At 41.2% G+C, this 15,880-nt stretch overlaps 1 long non-coding RNA gene across 1 annotated transcript in view; it reads left to right on the top strand.

Moving 5' to 3' along the window:
- Positions 1 to 15,880, top strand: part of LOC143435103 (uncharacterized) — a 109,273-nt gene that overhangs the window by 42,391 nt on the left and 51,002 nt on the right. The window lies entirely within an intron of this gene.

Raw genomic sequence — 15,880 nt, 5'->3', positions numbered from 1 at the left:
CTCATTCTTAATGTCCCCCTGTAGCTTCACAGCTTCAGGTCGAGGGAAGGGCCATGAAGGTTATTTTGTAATAATCCATTCAGAACTATGCTTACTTCATGCCTTCTTTGGTAAATGATCTGTTTCTGGTTACCAGGAGTCATTGATTCTTCTTCACTTTCTAGTTGGAAAGAGGGATGAAATCAACATTACTGGTTCTGTTCTTCCTGTATTCGTTGGCAATGCTCATTTGAGAAGCTCAGGACTTTCATACAAGAAGAGGGGCATTGCGGTCCTCCTAAAAACAGGACAAAAATAATTCATAGTGGATGAGAGTGTAGAGTTTAGGAAAAAAACCAGTCTGCCTTTAGTTGTAAATTCCCCATTATTTTATACTTTTTTGAGATCATCATTTTGTGCTTGATGTCTAGGAGGCATATTCTTAATGTACTATGGTCTTAATACTCGTGAGATCACATAGGACATTGCCTTTTGTGTCAAGAATGTTTCCAAAAGCTAGAAGAGTGAAAATCTTCCCGAAGTTCTTGAACTTACTTTCTTTCCTTTGGGTTCTTTTGTGTGAGGTATACAGTCCTAACTATATTTTAAAACTACATATGTCTCAAGTCTCACTTAACTCTCTGCTTTCTTCCGGCCCACAAACTGGGTGTATTTCTAACAAGAGACACACCTGATAGGTGAGTACTGAGTCATGGGTAGTAAGGGTTGAGGGGTTAATTGCTGACTGGTGGAGAAAGGATAGTATATAACAACCATGTGGACAGAAGGCATAAGACAAAGAGATAAGATTTGTCTTAAAACTTTCTGGGCCTTGGTTTGTCTATACAACAGAGATCATAATACTGACCTTGAGAGGTCTGGAGAAGTCTTGAATAATATAAAGTGCATGGATGAAGTGCTCTGGGAATTGTAAATCATTTTACACATGCAAATTGTGGTTCCTGGACTTGCATTGGATTGAATAGTTCTTGACAACAAGACAGTCTAAGTCTGGTACTTTGTGAAACAGATATTTCTTATTGATTTTTTTTCCTAGTGGGATTTAATCTGTACACTATTGTGTCTATGTGTTCAAGGTATGAGCTGGTTGAAAGGGCTGATACTCTAAAATTGAGCAGGGCCCCACCTTGCAATGTAGAAACTGCTCAAAGCCTGAGCTTTCATCATTGTAACCCAGGAAACAGCTGTGTGTCTTGGTAAGCAAGGTCCTCTCACCTGATGGGTTGGTGCGTGGGTTCCACATCTACCTTCCAATTATTTTTTCACCTCTTCCAATGCCTTTGGGCCACTTTCAGTTGTATACAAGGTCTGCAGAGGACTATGGTCATGATTGTGCTTAGTCTTCAAGTCTTTCAGAGAAAGAAGTGATTTGGCACTTAGGGAATTTTTATAATTTCTACCACTTACTGTTTACTCTGTGTGTGTGTTATGAGGGGGTTGATCTAAGCATTGGATTGTGTAACTGCCTTTATGAAGCAGTATTTCCAGGTAGGAATTGTTAATACCCCTAGATTATAGATTAGGTCAATTGTTCTGGGTCAGGAAATATGACAGTGCAAGTTAGGGGTATGTGTAAACATGACTGGCCCTACAGGCTTTTCTTAGGTCAGAATACTGCTCCATGTCTGGCTAGGCTAGGGATATTAAGAAGCCAAAGATATTGAGTGAGGTTAAACTTGACCCTGGATGTGTCTCCCTCTTGCTGGAGAAAAGAGCAGCAAAGAACATGTAACATCTATCCTGAGGCACTGATAGACTGGACCTTCAGCTCCCAAAGGAGCAGAATCAGCAGGGTCTAGATTGTCTATACATAGCACATGTGTGCTGATCCCTTTGCTCCACAAGGCTTTTAAGGAACAATTGGTCATTTCAGCTATTTGTCTTAAAGAGAAATACCCAGTTTTTATGTGTGTGGCTTAGAGCAGGGCTTGGGTAAGCCACAGATCATTAGAACTTCTCCTTGGGTTCTCTTGAGTCTTCCTTCCAACTGTGCATTCAGAATTTACAGGCATTGCCTTCAGAAGGAAAAAGGGAAAGGAAGTAAAAAAGGGAAAAGAAGGAGGGAAAGAAAGGAAGGAAGAAAATAAAAGAAAAGGAGGTTAGTTTAAGTAAGCAGAGGAGGAAAGGGACAGGGACATGGGATTCAGGGTGGAGTCAAAGAGCATGAAACTGAGACCTTGGACACCTTATGCATCCTATGCCATCTCATAAATCTTTATATTTCATTTCACTAAATGTGTCAGAAATGCAACTGCGATTGCACATAATTGCTACCATTGAAGGAATCCACCCTGGCATACCCATTTGAGAAAAAAAAGAAAGAAAGAAAGAACCATGTAACCTAAGAGCAAATCAGAGGCTGGACACGCAGTGCCAAGCATAATCTCAAGCAACATTTAACTAGGTTCAATATTTATTTCCCTGCCTTGACTCACTTTGAAATGATCTGGACTCAGTTTAGACAGGACCAGCCCTAATTTTATGGTGCTCTTGGATTATTTCCAGCAGCATAAGGGCTCAGATGTCAGGGAGTTCCAGAAAAGTGAGATCCTCGTAGATTTCACAATGTAAGGCACCCTCCTTCTCACATTTTGCAACACGAAGGCCTTTTCATTGATGACATGACTTTTTGAGAATTGTTTGAGAACCCTTAAACAATATCTCTCCTGCATGTTCCAACTCCTATCTTATCTCTAGGGGTGGAGTAGATAAAATTAACTTGGTTAACAGTGTGCATAAGTAAAAATCTCAGAAAATCTTCAAATACTAATAGAATACCATTGACCAGTGTTCAAATAGATGACGTGCACCCAATCATTGTGGAAGTCAGACTTAGAAGTTTCAAGCTACATTAAATAGCAGATAACACTCAAGCAAGTTTGATGGATACAAGGGACACATCAAATAAAAAGCAGCCAATTCTCAACTTTTGTACCTCAAATAATCAATAGAAAAGCCGACCAATTTTAGTGTAGACCAGAGATAAATCTTTGGATGGTAGGACTGACTTCTAGCTCTCTGTTAAAGGAGGTATTAGGCTGACACGGAATGACCTCATACTCAGCCATGACATTTATTATAGCAGTATGACTTGGTTAAGTGAAGTGATTGATATCCTTTCTTAAAATGAAGCCTTTTATATTTTTTTTTTTTAGTTTGGAAAAAGACTCCAGGACCTTACTCTGTAAAATAACATATTTTCATTTTCTTTATTTTACCGTCATCTGCACGAAGTGAGTTTTTATCTGGCTTAACCTCAGACACTCAGGAGGCTGTGAGGCCTATACTCATATCCTAAGAGCACCTTTTATTGACTGTCAAGGGGATTTGTGAGCTTCTCTGGGTGTAGAATTGAGAGACTTGAGGGAGACAATGCCTTTAAAGCAGCTAGTAAAATATGCAGGCATATATTCAAGAAATGCTGGGCATACTGTTGTTAAAATAATAATTATTAAAGTTATTTTGATTCTTGATGTCATAATTTCATAAACCATTATGCTATCAGCAGATGTAAGAACAATAACACCTATTATAGATGTTTTTGTTGATAGTAACCAGCTTCCAGGCAGGCAACATGCTTAATGCTTTATTTTTTCTTTGGCTTCTCATAGCCATCCCCAAAGAGTTTTATAAAGGAGGAAACTGAGGAAATGGAAGGAAATTGTCAAGGTCCAAGTACACTGGCTCTGGTTGGCCTCCTTGTGACATGTCACGCAGATGGCTGGATTTCGGCCTGTTATATCTTTGGACAACTAGCAAACACTGATGAACATGGAGGGGTTACTTTATCTCTTTGGACCTTGGGCTTTTCATCTGTCAGGTGAGAAAGTGGAATAGATTACATGAGATATTTTTGGGCTCCAGGACTCTTAACAGAGTCAGTTGTTGAGAGATACAAGCTTGGAAAATGTATAAACAGGGTTTTATGTGTTTGGCATGAAGCTTGTGTGCATGGATAGCACGCTCTGCTCTGTCACTTCTTTCACTCAGGCTGAAGGGGGGAATGGTGCTGCATTTCCCATGATCCCTTAGCTCTCTGTCTGTAAGCTCTTCCACAGAAGAAGCTGTCCACTTCCCCAGGCACATCTGCAGTCTACATGGTTGGTTTCACAGAAGTAGTGAAATCTTGAGTTCTGGTAAATCTTCATGACCTGCTTCCAAATTTGGTTCTTCAGAGACACTTAACAAGCTCCTTCTTTCCAAATCCTAAAATAAATTTTCCTTCCATTCTGGGAATAATATTATGATTAAAAGGGTATTTATATTTAGTCCTCACACTTCAGAGTAGACAAGAAAAAAGAGATTGGCTACTTTTGTTGTGGGTTTAGTGTGTGTGTGTGTGTGTATGTGTGTGTGTAATTTTTGTTGTAGGGCTAGTATATATATGAAATAGTATATACTTTATATATATGAAATACATACTTTTTTAGTCAAGAGGTGACTACTTTTGTTGTAGGAATATATATATAAATTTCAATTCTGGCCAATTGTTAACCAGTTTCCAGTTAGGGCTTGGACCTCTGGGGTGGTGGACAAGGAGGGCTGGATTCCAGTGTCTGGAAGATGGTAGGGTCTAGAGGTGATAGTAAGAACTCTGAACAGTTTTTGTAGCACCAAGCCCAGGGTCTTCTCTGATGACCAGCTGCTGTGGCCTAATACCCCAACAGACTCTTGCCCAAAACACTGTGCTCATTCCTACTCTTGAATCTATACTCTGCTGGGCCTGGCGCCATCCTGGTGTACTGTCCCTGGAGAGTGCGGGATGTTTAGAAATGCCCATGCCGGTTTTTAAAAGCAGCTGGTACATTGGCACATTTTGGGCCTTCTACTTTTTGGAAGGAGAGAGAATGGTGGAATTCAGGCTACAGAAAAACATGAGAAGAAAAGAAAAGAAAACCATCTGCCTTCAACTCCTAGGGCTAGGTCCTTTATGCTGTCAGTTGGTCGGCTTGTCATGGGAACAGCCTGCTCCGTCCTGATAACTTTAGTGCCCTATAGATATTTGGAGGGAACATCAGAATTACTTACACTGTTATTCCACTTTTAGGTATGCTCATTAATTATACGGCAGAGGGGTTTTTGTTTGTTCATTTCTTAAATTTGATTAGTTTACATGTAAACACAGATCAAGTCAGGGCCTATCAGGTTCATGAAGGTTGCCGCCCATACCTAGGCCAACTGAAGGAATAGAAACAGAAACTCAGAGATGGACCAAGCCTTTCAGGGCAGAGAGGAAGTGAATACAAACTGGAGGTGTTTTATAATGTGTTTCAACAGCACTTACCCAAACTGAGAAAAGTCTTAAGCCGAGGTCCGTTAGTCTTCCCTTTGAAGGTTTGTACCTAACAGTAAAAGTCAGGGAAAGGTCCTTCAATGCTGGCTTTTTCCAAGGGAGGGTCATTAAACAAGATTTGCTGTCCTTTAAATATTATTTACCCAAATATGCCCTGGCTTTTCGGGGAAAATGTACAAAGGGAAATAAAAATGTCTATTTTTTTTAAGAGCCCCTTAAAGCTTGCTGCTGAAGCTCTGTCCGGGATTTTAGCAAAGCTCTTTTGCAGGGGTTTGAAATATGCTCATAAAAATTAACTGCAGGCTTCTTATGCAAGTTAAAAACAGAATTCATGTGGTTCTTTTAAAAGTCTTATAGGTCTTTAAAAAGAGGCATAATGAAGACACAGCCTCCTCAACGCTTTCCCTGTGGCTGCATGGCCTGTTTGCTTAAGGACCCATTAAGGCTTAGCAGCTCATCTTACCCTTCCCCCAGTCTCAGAAGCACAAAGTATTTCCGGTTTTGTTCAGTGCGATCAAGGAAAATGCCAGCTGTTCCTTTTTTTTTTTTTTCCCCTGTTGAAATTGAATTAGCGTTCAGGAAAGGTATAAGATAGTTTCATGGTGCAGAGCCTAAAATTCCTGATCAGGTCTCTAGGAAACTGATGCTTCAATAATATGTACATAGGAACAACTCCCATGGTGCTCTGGGGCCATGGTATGGAATACCAGCCGATCCTGTTAGGCTTTGGAAGCTAGACCTACTAGACTATCCTCTTTATTTCTTTTGGTTCTAATCACAGTAGAAGATGGATTTCTAAAGTCATTGTGATCTGTCTGGGCACTGCCTTCTCCACTGGAAGCTAAGCCTATACCTACATGGCCTGGGCTGCTTTACTTATCCCTAGGAGAAGAAGGACCACTGTTGGTCCCTGCCGAGGGTGGCTTTTGTCAGTTCTGTTAGGGACCTCTTCTTGGGCCTTTGTGTTGTCTTGGAGTATGGTTGCAGTACTCCGTTCAGTAGGAGAAGAGACCATAGCACAGAAGACACAAAGACCCGCGTTTACTCATTTATTCAAACATAAAGTGAACATGTGCACACGACATGTGACTGGGGCGCCAATGATGAGCCAAATTGCAAGCTCCACCCTCACAGATGAGAAGCCTGCAGGCACAGGAGAGCTCACCTTTAGCACATGTGTGAGAGCCAGCCCTCTGAAGGCATTGTGGGGTAGAAGGGAGCCATCTCCCCCAGAGTACAGAGCAGTTCATGAAGAGTGGCCTAAAAGGGTGTAGTAAGGAACAAATACCCATGAGGGCCCTCGAATAATAGTGACAGTAGATAATTTATTTTCAAGATAAATGGTCTGGTGCTTGTAATTTAATGTCCGAGGATATAGAAGACATAGCCTATCAAGACCTAGGTCGCCCAAGCTCCTTCCATTGTACCTGTTTCTGTGAGGACAGTGCCATTTTTTTTTTCCCTGACACTCGGTGTGCTTTCTTCCAGGTTTTGTGTCACTTATCAAAGTCTAAAAGATCAGATTCCACCTCTGTCAAGCTCACATCCTCAGCCCACCTCTTGTTATTTCTATATATAGCAATGACCCGGCCACCGCTACTTGGCTGGGTCACAGATGTCTAACACTATGAAGGTTCTCATCAGAGATGCCGCTCAGGAGAGTGACCTCCTTTTGACCTGTTCCTGGCACATTGGTTTCACTATGTCACCATTACAGCCTCTGTGGACTAAGAATTAGCCAACGTCTGGTGGCAGAGAGGCCGTTGGCAAAGTCAGGACAGAAACTCAAGCAATGTTGCCTTTGAAACCAAGCAAAGATTCTATAGTCAGAGAGACTGACAGCCTCGTCCTTTGATTCAACTGGCAACAGAGCCGCTGGCAGGTAGCACACAAGCTCGCCGCTTTCCTCAGTGGGAATCTTGGATTACTTCTTGTCCCAGTACATTATTTCTGATTTCAACATGTGTGGGCATCTTGTTTCCTGGCTCTCAGAATGCTAGTAAAAACAAAACAAAACAAAGAAGGGGAAAGGAGGGCAGTTAGCTGCTAGAGGAGCCCAGAAGAGATGGTGGGTTGGGTAGCAAGAAGGAAAGAAGCCGAGAACTGACAAGAAGGACAGGAATAGGGATGGAAGATCTAAAGAAGTAGAAGGTCTCTGGCCGGGCGGGCCAGAGTGGAGAGTCCGGAATATTCTGGGCTTTCTTCTCTGCCATCAGTCACTCATTCCACTCCCTATCCCTAGCATTCTGTCCAATTAAATGTGTTAAAACGTTTCCTAATTTTGAACTGACATGAAAATTATGGTAATTTGTGATAACAAGTTTCTTAAGTCACTTGATAAGCTATTATAAAAATTGTGGCTAAAGACAACACCTGCAGGTTCCCTCTCATATGTGAGTTATAGGTTATAGTGCACACATGCATATATGTAAATGGGTTATGTGTGAGTAAAGTCCAAAAATCCAGAAAGGACTTGAGAGAGGGTGATATGAAGAAATGAAGCAGGATCGAAGAAGGCTAGGCAGAAAGAAGACAAAGTGGTCAGGGATAGCAGAGAGTTGGGGAGACAAGGGGAAGGGAACTAAAAAAAAATCATGCTGTTCAAAAAGGTCAAAATGGCGTCTAACATACTATATGCTGTTTTAAAAAACAACATAAGTAACAATAAAGAACATGGCTGTAACTGATGAGAAAACTAGCAGGGCCTGTGAGTCCTTAAAGCAGGGTTACATGGCCCAGTGGGGAAGCAGCAGTGGAGCATCTGTAATCTGCATCTTTGCTGCTTCCAGCTTTTCCTCTGACCCTGGAAGTAATTCACACATCCATTCTTCCTTCTGTAAAGTAAGGTTGGAGATGGGATAGGAGTGTTGGAGTGATGTGCTTGTGAACTAGAGATTCTAAAACATATCATATCTGTGTATGGTGACACATCTAGCATTCAGGAGGTTGAGGAACGCAGGTTCAAAGCCTGTATAGGCAATATGGTGAGTAGGAGACCCAGCCATAAAAACAACAAGCCTGGTGGTGGCACATGCCTTTAATTCTAGTGGGAGGCAGAGAGAGAGGCAGAGAAAGAGAGGCAGAGAGAGAGAGGCAGAGAGAGAAGCAGAGAGGCAGAGAGGCAGAGAGAGAAGCAGAGAGGCAGAGAGGCAGAGAGGCAGAGAGGCAGAGAGGCAGAGAGGCAGAGAGGCAGAGAGAGAAGCAGAGAGGCAGAGAGGCAGAGAGGCAGAGAGGCAGAGAGGCAGAGAGGCAGAGAGAGAAGCAGAGAGGCAGAGAGGCAGAGAGAGAAGCAGAGAGGCAGAGAGGCAGAGAGAGAAGCAGAGAGGCAGAGAGGCAGAGAGGCAGGCAGAGAGGCAGGCAGAGAGGCAGAGAGGCAGAGAGGCAGAGAGGCAGAGAGGCAGAGAGGCAGAGAGGCAGAGAGGCAGAGAGGCAGAGAGGCAGAGAGGCAGAGAGGCAGAGAGGCAGAGAGGCAGAGAGAGAAGCAGAGAGAGTTCAAGGCCAGCCTGGTCTGCAGAGTGAGTTCCAGGACAGCCAGGGCTACACAGAGAAAAATCCTGTCTCAAAATACAAACAAACAAACAAAACAAAGCCACAACGATAATTAACTTAAGAAACCAACAACAATAACAAACAACTACTAAAGCAATAAGAAACAAAAGAAAACAAGCCCCTGAGAGCTCTAAAATCATTTGGTATATGTTTACGTGAGGCTTGGGAAAGAATGCTCAGGCCACCAAATCAATCCTAGATGCCATCTTGGAGGTGTTTTCAGAATCAAGGTGTTTTCCGACTTTATTATGCAGCTGGGAGACTGAGTGTGGTAAGGTAAGTAAGTTAATACCGCTAAAGGTTCCTCTCAGAGCAATGCTGGAGCCCTTTGGTTCCAGGGATATTCTTTTTTGTCCATTAGTTTGTGACATTACCATTAAATTCATATGCCATTTAAACTAGTGGACCCACCCTTTGGTTTTTTTAATGTATCTTCTAAATTGTATTTATGGCATGTTGGAGCTTTTCTCTTGATACTGCATTCAGAATTATTTTATGGCTAAGGAAATCTTTGAAGGTTTATAATGCAGTGGCCTCTAATAGCAGGTCCATCAGAAAGAAGCCTTTCACTTGGCACCAGTTCTCAATGATCTCAGTGAGCTATTTAAAGCTTGTCGAAAGAGCCCAGAAACTGCTGAAGTGCCACCCTAGAGCTGCTTGGCAGATGTAATTCAGATCCTAAGAGAACAATAGTTGCCACAGTCAAATCACTTGCCTTAGCTTTGTTTTCTTGTTGCTGTGATAAAATACATTGACAAAAGCAGCTCAGTGGGAGAAGTTGTTTTTTTTTTTTTTTTTTTTTTTTTTTTTTTAGTTCATAATTCGAGGTTACAGTCCACCATTGTGGGGGAGGTCATGGTAACAGGAACTTGAAGCAGCTTGTCACATCCATAATCAAGAGCCAAGAGGGAAAGCGAATACATCCAAGGTCACCACTCTGCTTGCTTTTCCCATTCTTACGAAACCCAAAACCACAAGCCCAGGGAATGGTGCTACCCTCAGTAGGCAGATCCTGCCACATTAACAAACATATGATAATTTCCCTATAGACATGCCTCCAGGCCAACTTGATCTTTTGTGGCTAGGTTATTACCTTTAGACATTGTCTCTGATACTGTATTGTACATGTCTGACTTCCCATGGCCTTGCTTATCACTAAGAGAATTAGGAATCTTGACAAGTTTGTGCAAGAAGATTTATTGTTTCCCCATAATACCAACACTAGTCTCTCTTCTTCTCATGCACCACAGTTCAGAGGGATTATTCTTAGGTAGTCTTTGTAGAGATTTCAATGACTATACATATTTATTCATTCTATGTCCATCTGCGAATATTGAGTATCTTTGAAGTTCTTTATCTCATGCTAGATAAAATGGTTAGTAGATAGAGATAGAGTAAGCGATCCCCTACCATAGAATGGAACTCAATTGTGTAACTGAGTGAAATATAAAATGATATAAAAATGATATTCAGCCAAGATACTATGACCAAGCCCAAAGGATGGAGCATGGAAGTTGGGGAAGGTCACAGGATTTTCTGTTAATAGGTCTGTGTTCATGCCCAGTTATTACTAGCTTTATTATGGTAGTTAAATAGACTTGGAAAGTTATGAAGATTAAGATTATATAAATGGTTTAGAATAAGACAGGACATATAAGGAGTACTCAGTAAAAACCTTTGCTTTATTGTTATTATGACAGACCTTATAAACACTATAAGAATTCAGAGGAGGTGAACACAGTGGGTTTGGAACGAGAAGTCCTGTCCACTGTGGAGAGGCCATCCTTCCAAAGGAGATGATGTGAGAATGAGCATGCAATCTATCAGCTAGTTGCCCAGACAGAAATGATGGGTAGGTGAAGAGAAGCTCTTAAATTGCCAGTCTCTGGAAGCTTTTGTTTTTCCTTGGCAATTCATAGTAGTGGGTAGTACCATGCGGCAGGCAGAAACAACAACAAGTGATATCCCCTAGCACTTCAGTCTCTATCCAGGCCTCGGACAGCAGGCAGGACCCATATTGTAATCCTCTAAGTGCTACATTCTTGTTCAGGGAGGCGCAGAGCCATTGGCGCTGTTCACTTTTGGTGGTTCTCTGTGTTGTGTCTCCTAAGTTGGGATCAGAGGTCCTTAACTTTGTTCCTCATGACACTTGAAGGTTTTTCAGCTCTCTGGAACTCTTCAGATGACCAGGGCTTGCAGTTTCTCTTCTCTGAACCTTTACAGTCATTTTGCCTTTTTAGTTATAGACTTTTGCTCTCTCCTGTCCTCTCTCTTTTCCTACTATTCTTCTTGGATGTTTCTCCACCTTGGCTATTTCAGAGACTACTCACTGTGTCCCTCTCTAATGGAATGCTTACAACAACTTCTAGGGCCATGCAGGAGCCTGAGATACCTGGGAAGTAGGCATATGCCCCTTATGCCCCTGGGACCATTATCCCTTTGTGATAGTTTAAGTGAGAAATATCCCCAATAGGCTCATGTGTATGAATACTGAGACCTTTGATGGTAGTGTTTGGAGATGTTGTGGAATCTTTAGGACTCAGAGCCTTGTTAGAGGAAGCATATGGTTATGGATGGGCTTTGAGGGCTCAGAGCTCACTCTCATTTCCTATTTTCTCCTTTTGTCTCCTGTATGTTTACAAAAAAATTATCATCCATCTCTGCTCCTGATACCAGGCCATCCAATCCTTCCCTGCTATGAGGCCTCCATCCCTCTGAAACCATAAGCTAACATAAACCTGTTCTTTCTTATGTAGCATTTCATTATGTAGCATGATCTTTTGTATTTAGCATTGATGTTTTATCACAGCAACAGTGAAGTAGCTCTGAGCATCCAACTGCCTCTCTGCTTTTACAGCTCTGTCTGCTAATGGCTCAGCTATCACTGTCATTGTTGTTCTGCAACTCCCACCCTGCCCTTCACCTTTCTGATTTCTTTGCCACCATCATGGCTCTATGCTGGTCTTCCTTCATGTTGCCAGCTCCTCCTGCACTGCTGAAAGTAGGCAAGAGAATACCACTCATGAGAGCATTAGACCAATTAAAAGTTGCTCAGACTCACTTGGTGAATTGGCTGTGTCACCTCAGGAAAGAAGGACAAGGGAGGATCTCCTCACTGAGTAGCTTGCTTATGTGTCCTGAGAGGGAGTGTTGGGACCAACCACAGACATTTCTTTGGACAAACCACTGTTGTTTGGCTCAGTTTATATCACAGACCGCCATGTGGCCAATTGCAGTCCTGTTCCTGAGGACCAATCACACCAGTCCCTTTGCTACTTAATTAAAAGTAGTGCAGAAAAAGTACTCCTTAATTGGCCAAATAAAAAATGTCTGCAGAGTCATCTAGGGTTCATCAAAGCTTGGGGTTTCAAAGTCTGGCACAGACTGTTTTGTATAGCCCCAGTGATCTGTACAGTTGGTTTCAGGCAGTCAGCTACAGTCTTCATGTATTTGTCTCAAATATCGATAGAATATTTAAAGGTGGTTGCATAGCTGTCACTAGTGTCTCTAGAATGTTTAAGATAGTTGTATAGCTGTGTCTAGTATCTACAGAGTGCTTAAGATATTTGATGCTGGGATAGCCAGGGTGCATATCAGAATGACTGTCCTTATGATCTAGGCACAAAGGAGAATCCAACAGCTCTGTCTCTCATCGCATCTGCTCATTTATAGGAAAGTGACCACCAGAGGAATACTTGCAATTATATTATATCATTATTATTGATCAATTGTTAATTAGTTAATTTTAAGAGTGTTCAACACCTGTACTTTTCCCCTGGGAGAGTTTGGTTCCTCTTTTATGTTTCAAGTGAGATAAAGAAAGTGCCCACAGGTAGTGTTAAAGAAATAAAAGAGAATCTTAAGTAGTGAGGAGAGAACATTTTTAGAATAAAGTCAGGCAAAAAGGATTTTGAGGGTCTGTGAGGCATGGAAAATGACGGGGGTGGCAAATCCCCCACCCACTTCTTCTCTCAACCGGCTCTCTCAGGCGTTGCTCTGCTTTCTTTCATCCACTGACCAGCAGGATATCTGTGAAATGGGTTTCAAAGCCTTCACATAATCACTTCTGCCTCATGTGAGCAGATGAGGGTCAAAAGAGGCCCTCTGTTCCACAGCAGGTGGCCTTGTAACTAATATCCAACATCTTTGTGCTACTGCCATTTCTGTTACCATGGAGTGTGAGGCTTCAGGCATCTCAACAGAGAAGAACCCAGACAGCAGGAGAGAGATTTGGGAAGTCATTTGTAGCACCTGGAACTTTATTGTGGATTTCTCCTCTTTATACAGAGGTCCTGGTAAAGGCCTGCTCATTAACCCCCATGTCAGTGTTGGGGTCTTTTTGACATCAGACATCACTCTCTTTCCATATCTCTCAAAGTGCTCATTCAGTGAGCATCACAGACTCGCCAGTGTGTTCTTTGTTTAGCTTCTATAGAAATTGTCTTTTTTTTTTCCTGCTATTTCTTACTAATTACAGATGATGGTAAGTTTCCTCCACCCACAGAAAACCCAAAAGGCATTAGCTATCTCCATTACCATCCATAGGCTTGCACAGCTGAATGGGAAACGGCTGCTACAGCCAAATTGCTATTTTGAAAGAATGATTATGTATCCCTCAGGGATTTTTAAAGCGTGTTTCTTGATAGCCTTACTGAGAAGGGATAGTACATTTCCCATCTAAATAGGTATGAAAAGCTCCTTGCATATATATCTCTGGGGCTCAGACCTAGGAGGAGTTGCTACCTGGGCTTTGAAAACTAGCTAGTCCTTGACAGTGGATTGTAGAAGTAGGTCACTTTCTAATATTCACTCATAAGAGCCCCTTGTGTTTTGTTTTATAAAGGACTAAAGGCAGATTTTGGTATTTCTATTGTGGATTTGTAAGTCCTAGAGAAGTAGACTACAATTTCTGCCCATCACAAACCAACCATGTATTAGTTATTAGAGAGAACAAGATATTTGATATAACAGTATTGTTTTATTGCCCCCCCTTCTTTGAGGATTTATTCAATAAAAACAGGAAATGGGATGACACCCACTGACCTCTTTAGGGTGAGGAAGAGCTGTCCAAAAGTGAGGCCGAGCATTTGCAGCAGAAGCGATAGAGAATCTTTGAAGCAGAGCCGTGTTAGGAGATTGTTCTGATTCTAAATTGGCTTGCAAATTGATATTATTTAGTTTCTCTGTTCTATTTTAAAAACCATTGTTTCCTTTGCAGCATTACCTTCAGGCAAGAGAAAGAAAGAACATTTTATACCAAATACGATGTGCAATAGTAACAGTGATTCGAACCACTATTTAAAATGAGGACATGATGTTCTTGATTCTTCCCTTGGGGAGAGGGTGAGGAAATGAACGGTCCTTCCTTCAGGATCACATCTATTAGAGAATCATAAGAGAGTCCTCATTATTGCTGAGTATTACTGTACTCACCTAAGATGATTCTTAGGATGCAGACTCACCAGTGGCACTGTGGCTATGGCAGAGGTAGCTCCTTTGCCACAGATAGGAATGTGTTAGCATGCTTGTCTCATGGAGGAGGTGGAGGCAGATGAGCTTTGGGACTCTGCGGCACAAGTCATAGAGAGTCTTTGAAGCAGAGGCTGTAAGACAAAGTATGACATGGTTCTAGTTCACTAGTATTCCCTAAAATAGACGAGAACAGTTCTTTTTCTCACATGGGACAGAAAAATTGCTTCAAGCATCTTTGCTTGAAATTTGTCTGCACAGCGGTGGGCAGTAAAAGAAATTCTAATCTAGAGCCATTAGAAGTTTAAAAAAAAATAACCCATAGAAAGTATATAATTCAGCTATTTAAAAAGCAAATAGAAAACCAAGTTAAGCTTTTATTCTGTCCCTTCCCCCAACCCTTTCCTTCTTACATTTCCAAACTTTAGTTCCTGAAAACAAAAATAAAAACAAAAAACAAGCAATGGCTAGTGCTTTGGGCTTCTCTGTAGATATTGACACTTACATCTAGGTTCACACCTATACTCAGATCCAGTTAATCCATTCTTTAAAAAAAAAAAATGTCTTGCATCAAGAAGATTCTGGAATGTCTTTTTTAAAGAATATACCATGGTTAGGTGGTCTGGTTCCCTAATTTTGAGATGCTGGTATTGATTATCTACAGTATCTCTCTCAAAACATTTCTTCCCTCTTCTGATTATTTATTTATTGCTTATCCCTCCCCACAACCTAACTAGTTTTTCATTGGTTTTTGTTATCTGCCCTGTATTGTTACCTGCCAAACCTTATGCCATTACATCTCCGCTTCTGTCAGTCATTTTTATACTCAATTGAAAACATCAATACCTAAGATTAGATTCTACATCACAGGTTGGTGTATATACAGAAAATAAAACCTCCTGTCATAATTATAAAAGGTAATTATGTATCATGATTAGAGAAATAAAGTTGGTCTCTTACAAAATGCAGGTGATTGAATGCTCAGAATCTATGAACTGGGGCAATGTTTGGAGAGGAAACAGACAATATCTACTAGTGCCAGAAAATACATTTTGTCTCTTATTTATTTCAGTGACATAAATCTGAAAAGATACAGTCAACTCATAATTTTAATGTAGACTCAACAATTCCATTGTTGGGAATTTACCTTGATATAAAAATGTAATTTCTATTCAGGCACAAGTGCTTTCCATACCAAGGGTTGTTTGATTAGAATTTTAAAAAGTACTCTGAGTAGCTTATAAAATGAGACTGTAAAAGTAAAATATAAAATATTCACATATTGTAGTGTTATATGCAAGTTAAAGTAAATAGATCCACTTAAGCTAATATGGAAACATATAGATTCCTTGAAATAGAAAGTGTAAGTATAAAAACAAAAGTCTAACTTACAGTTGTGGGACGTGGCAGCAGCGGTCCTAATGGGGAAACTCACAGCACTGATTTTGTGTTCTTTAGGAAAAATGATCTGAACCAAACCCCTCAGCCCCCACCTGGGTAAAAAAAGAAAGACAGGAGCAAACTAACTTGAAAGCCAACAGAAGAAAGGAATAATATAGATCAAGATAA

Source organism: Arvicanthis niloticus, chromosome 19 (assembly GCF_011762505.2).
Source record: "Arvicanthis niloticus isolate mArvNil1 chromosome 19, mArvNil1.pat.X, whole genome shotgun sequence".
Lineage (NCBI taxonomy): Eukaryota > Metazoa > Chordata > Mammalia > Rodentia > Muridae > Arvicanthis > Arvicanthis niloticus.
Note: the sequence above shows the minus strand (reverse complement) of the source record. Positions and strands in the feature narration are given on the sequence as shown.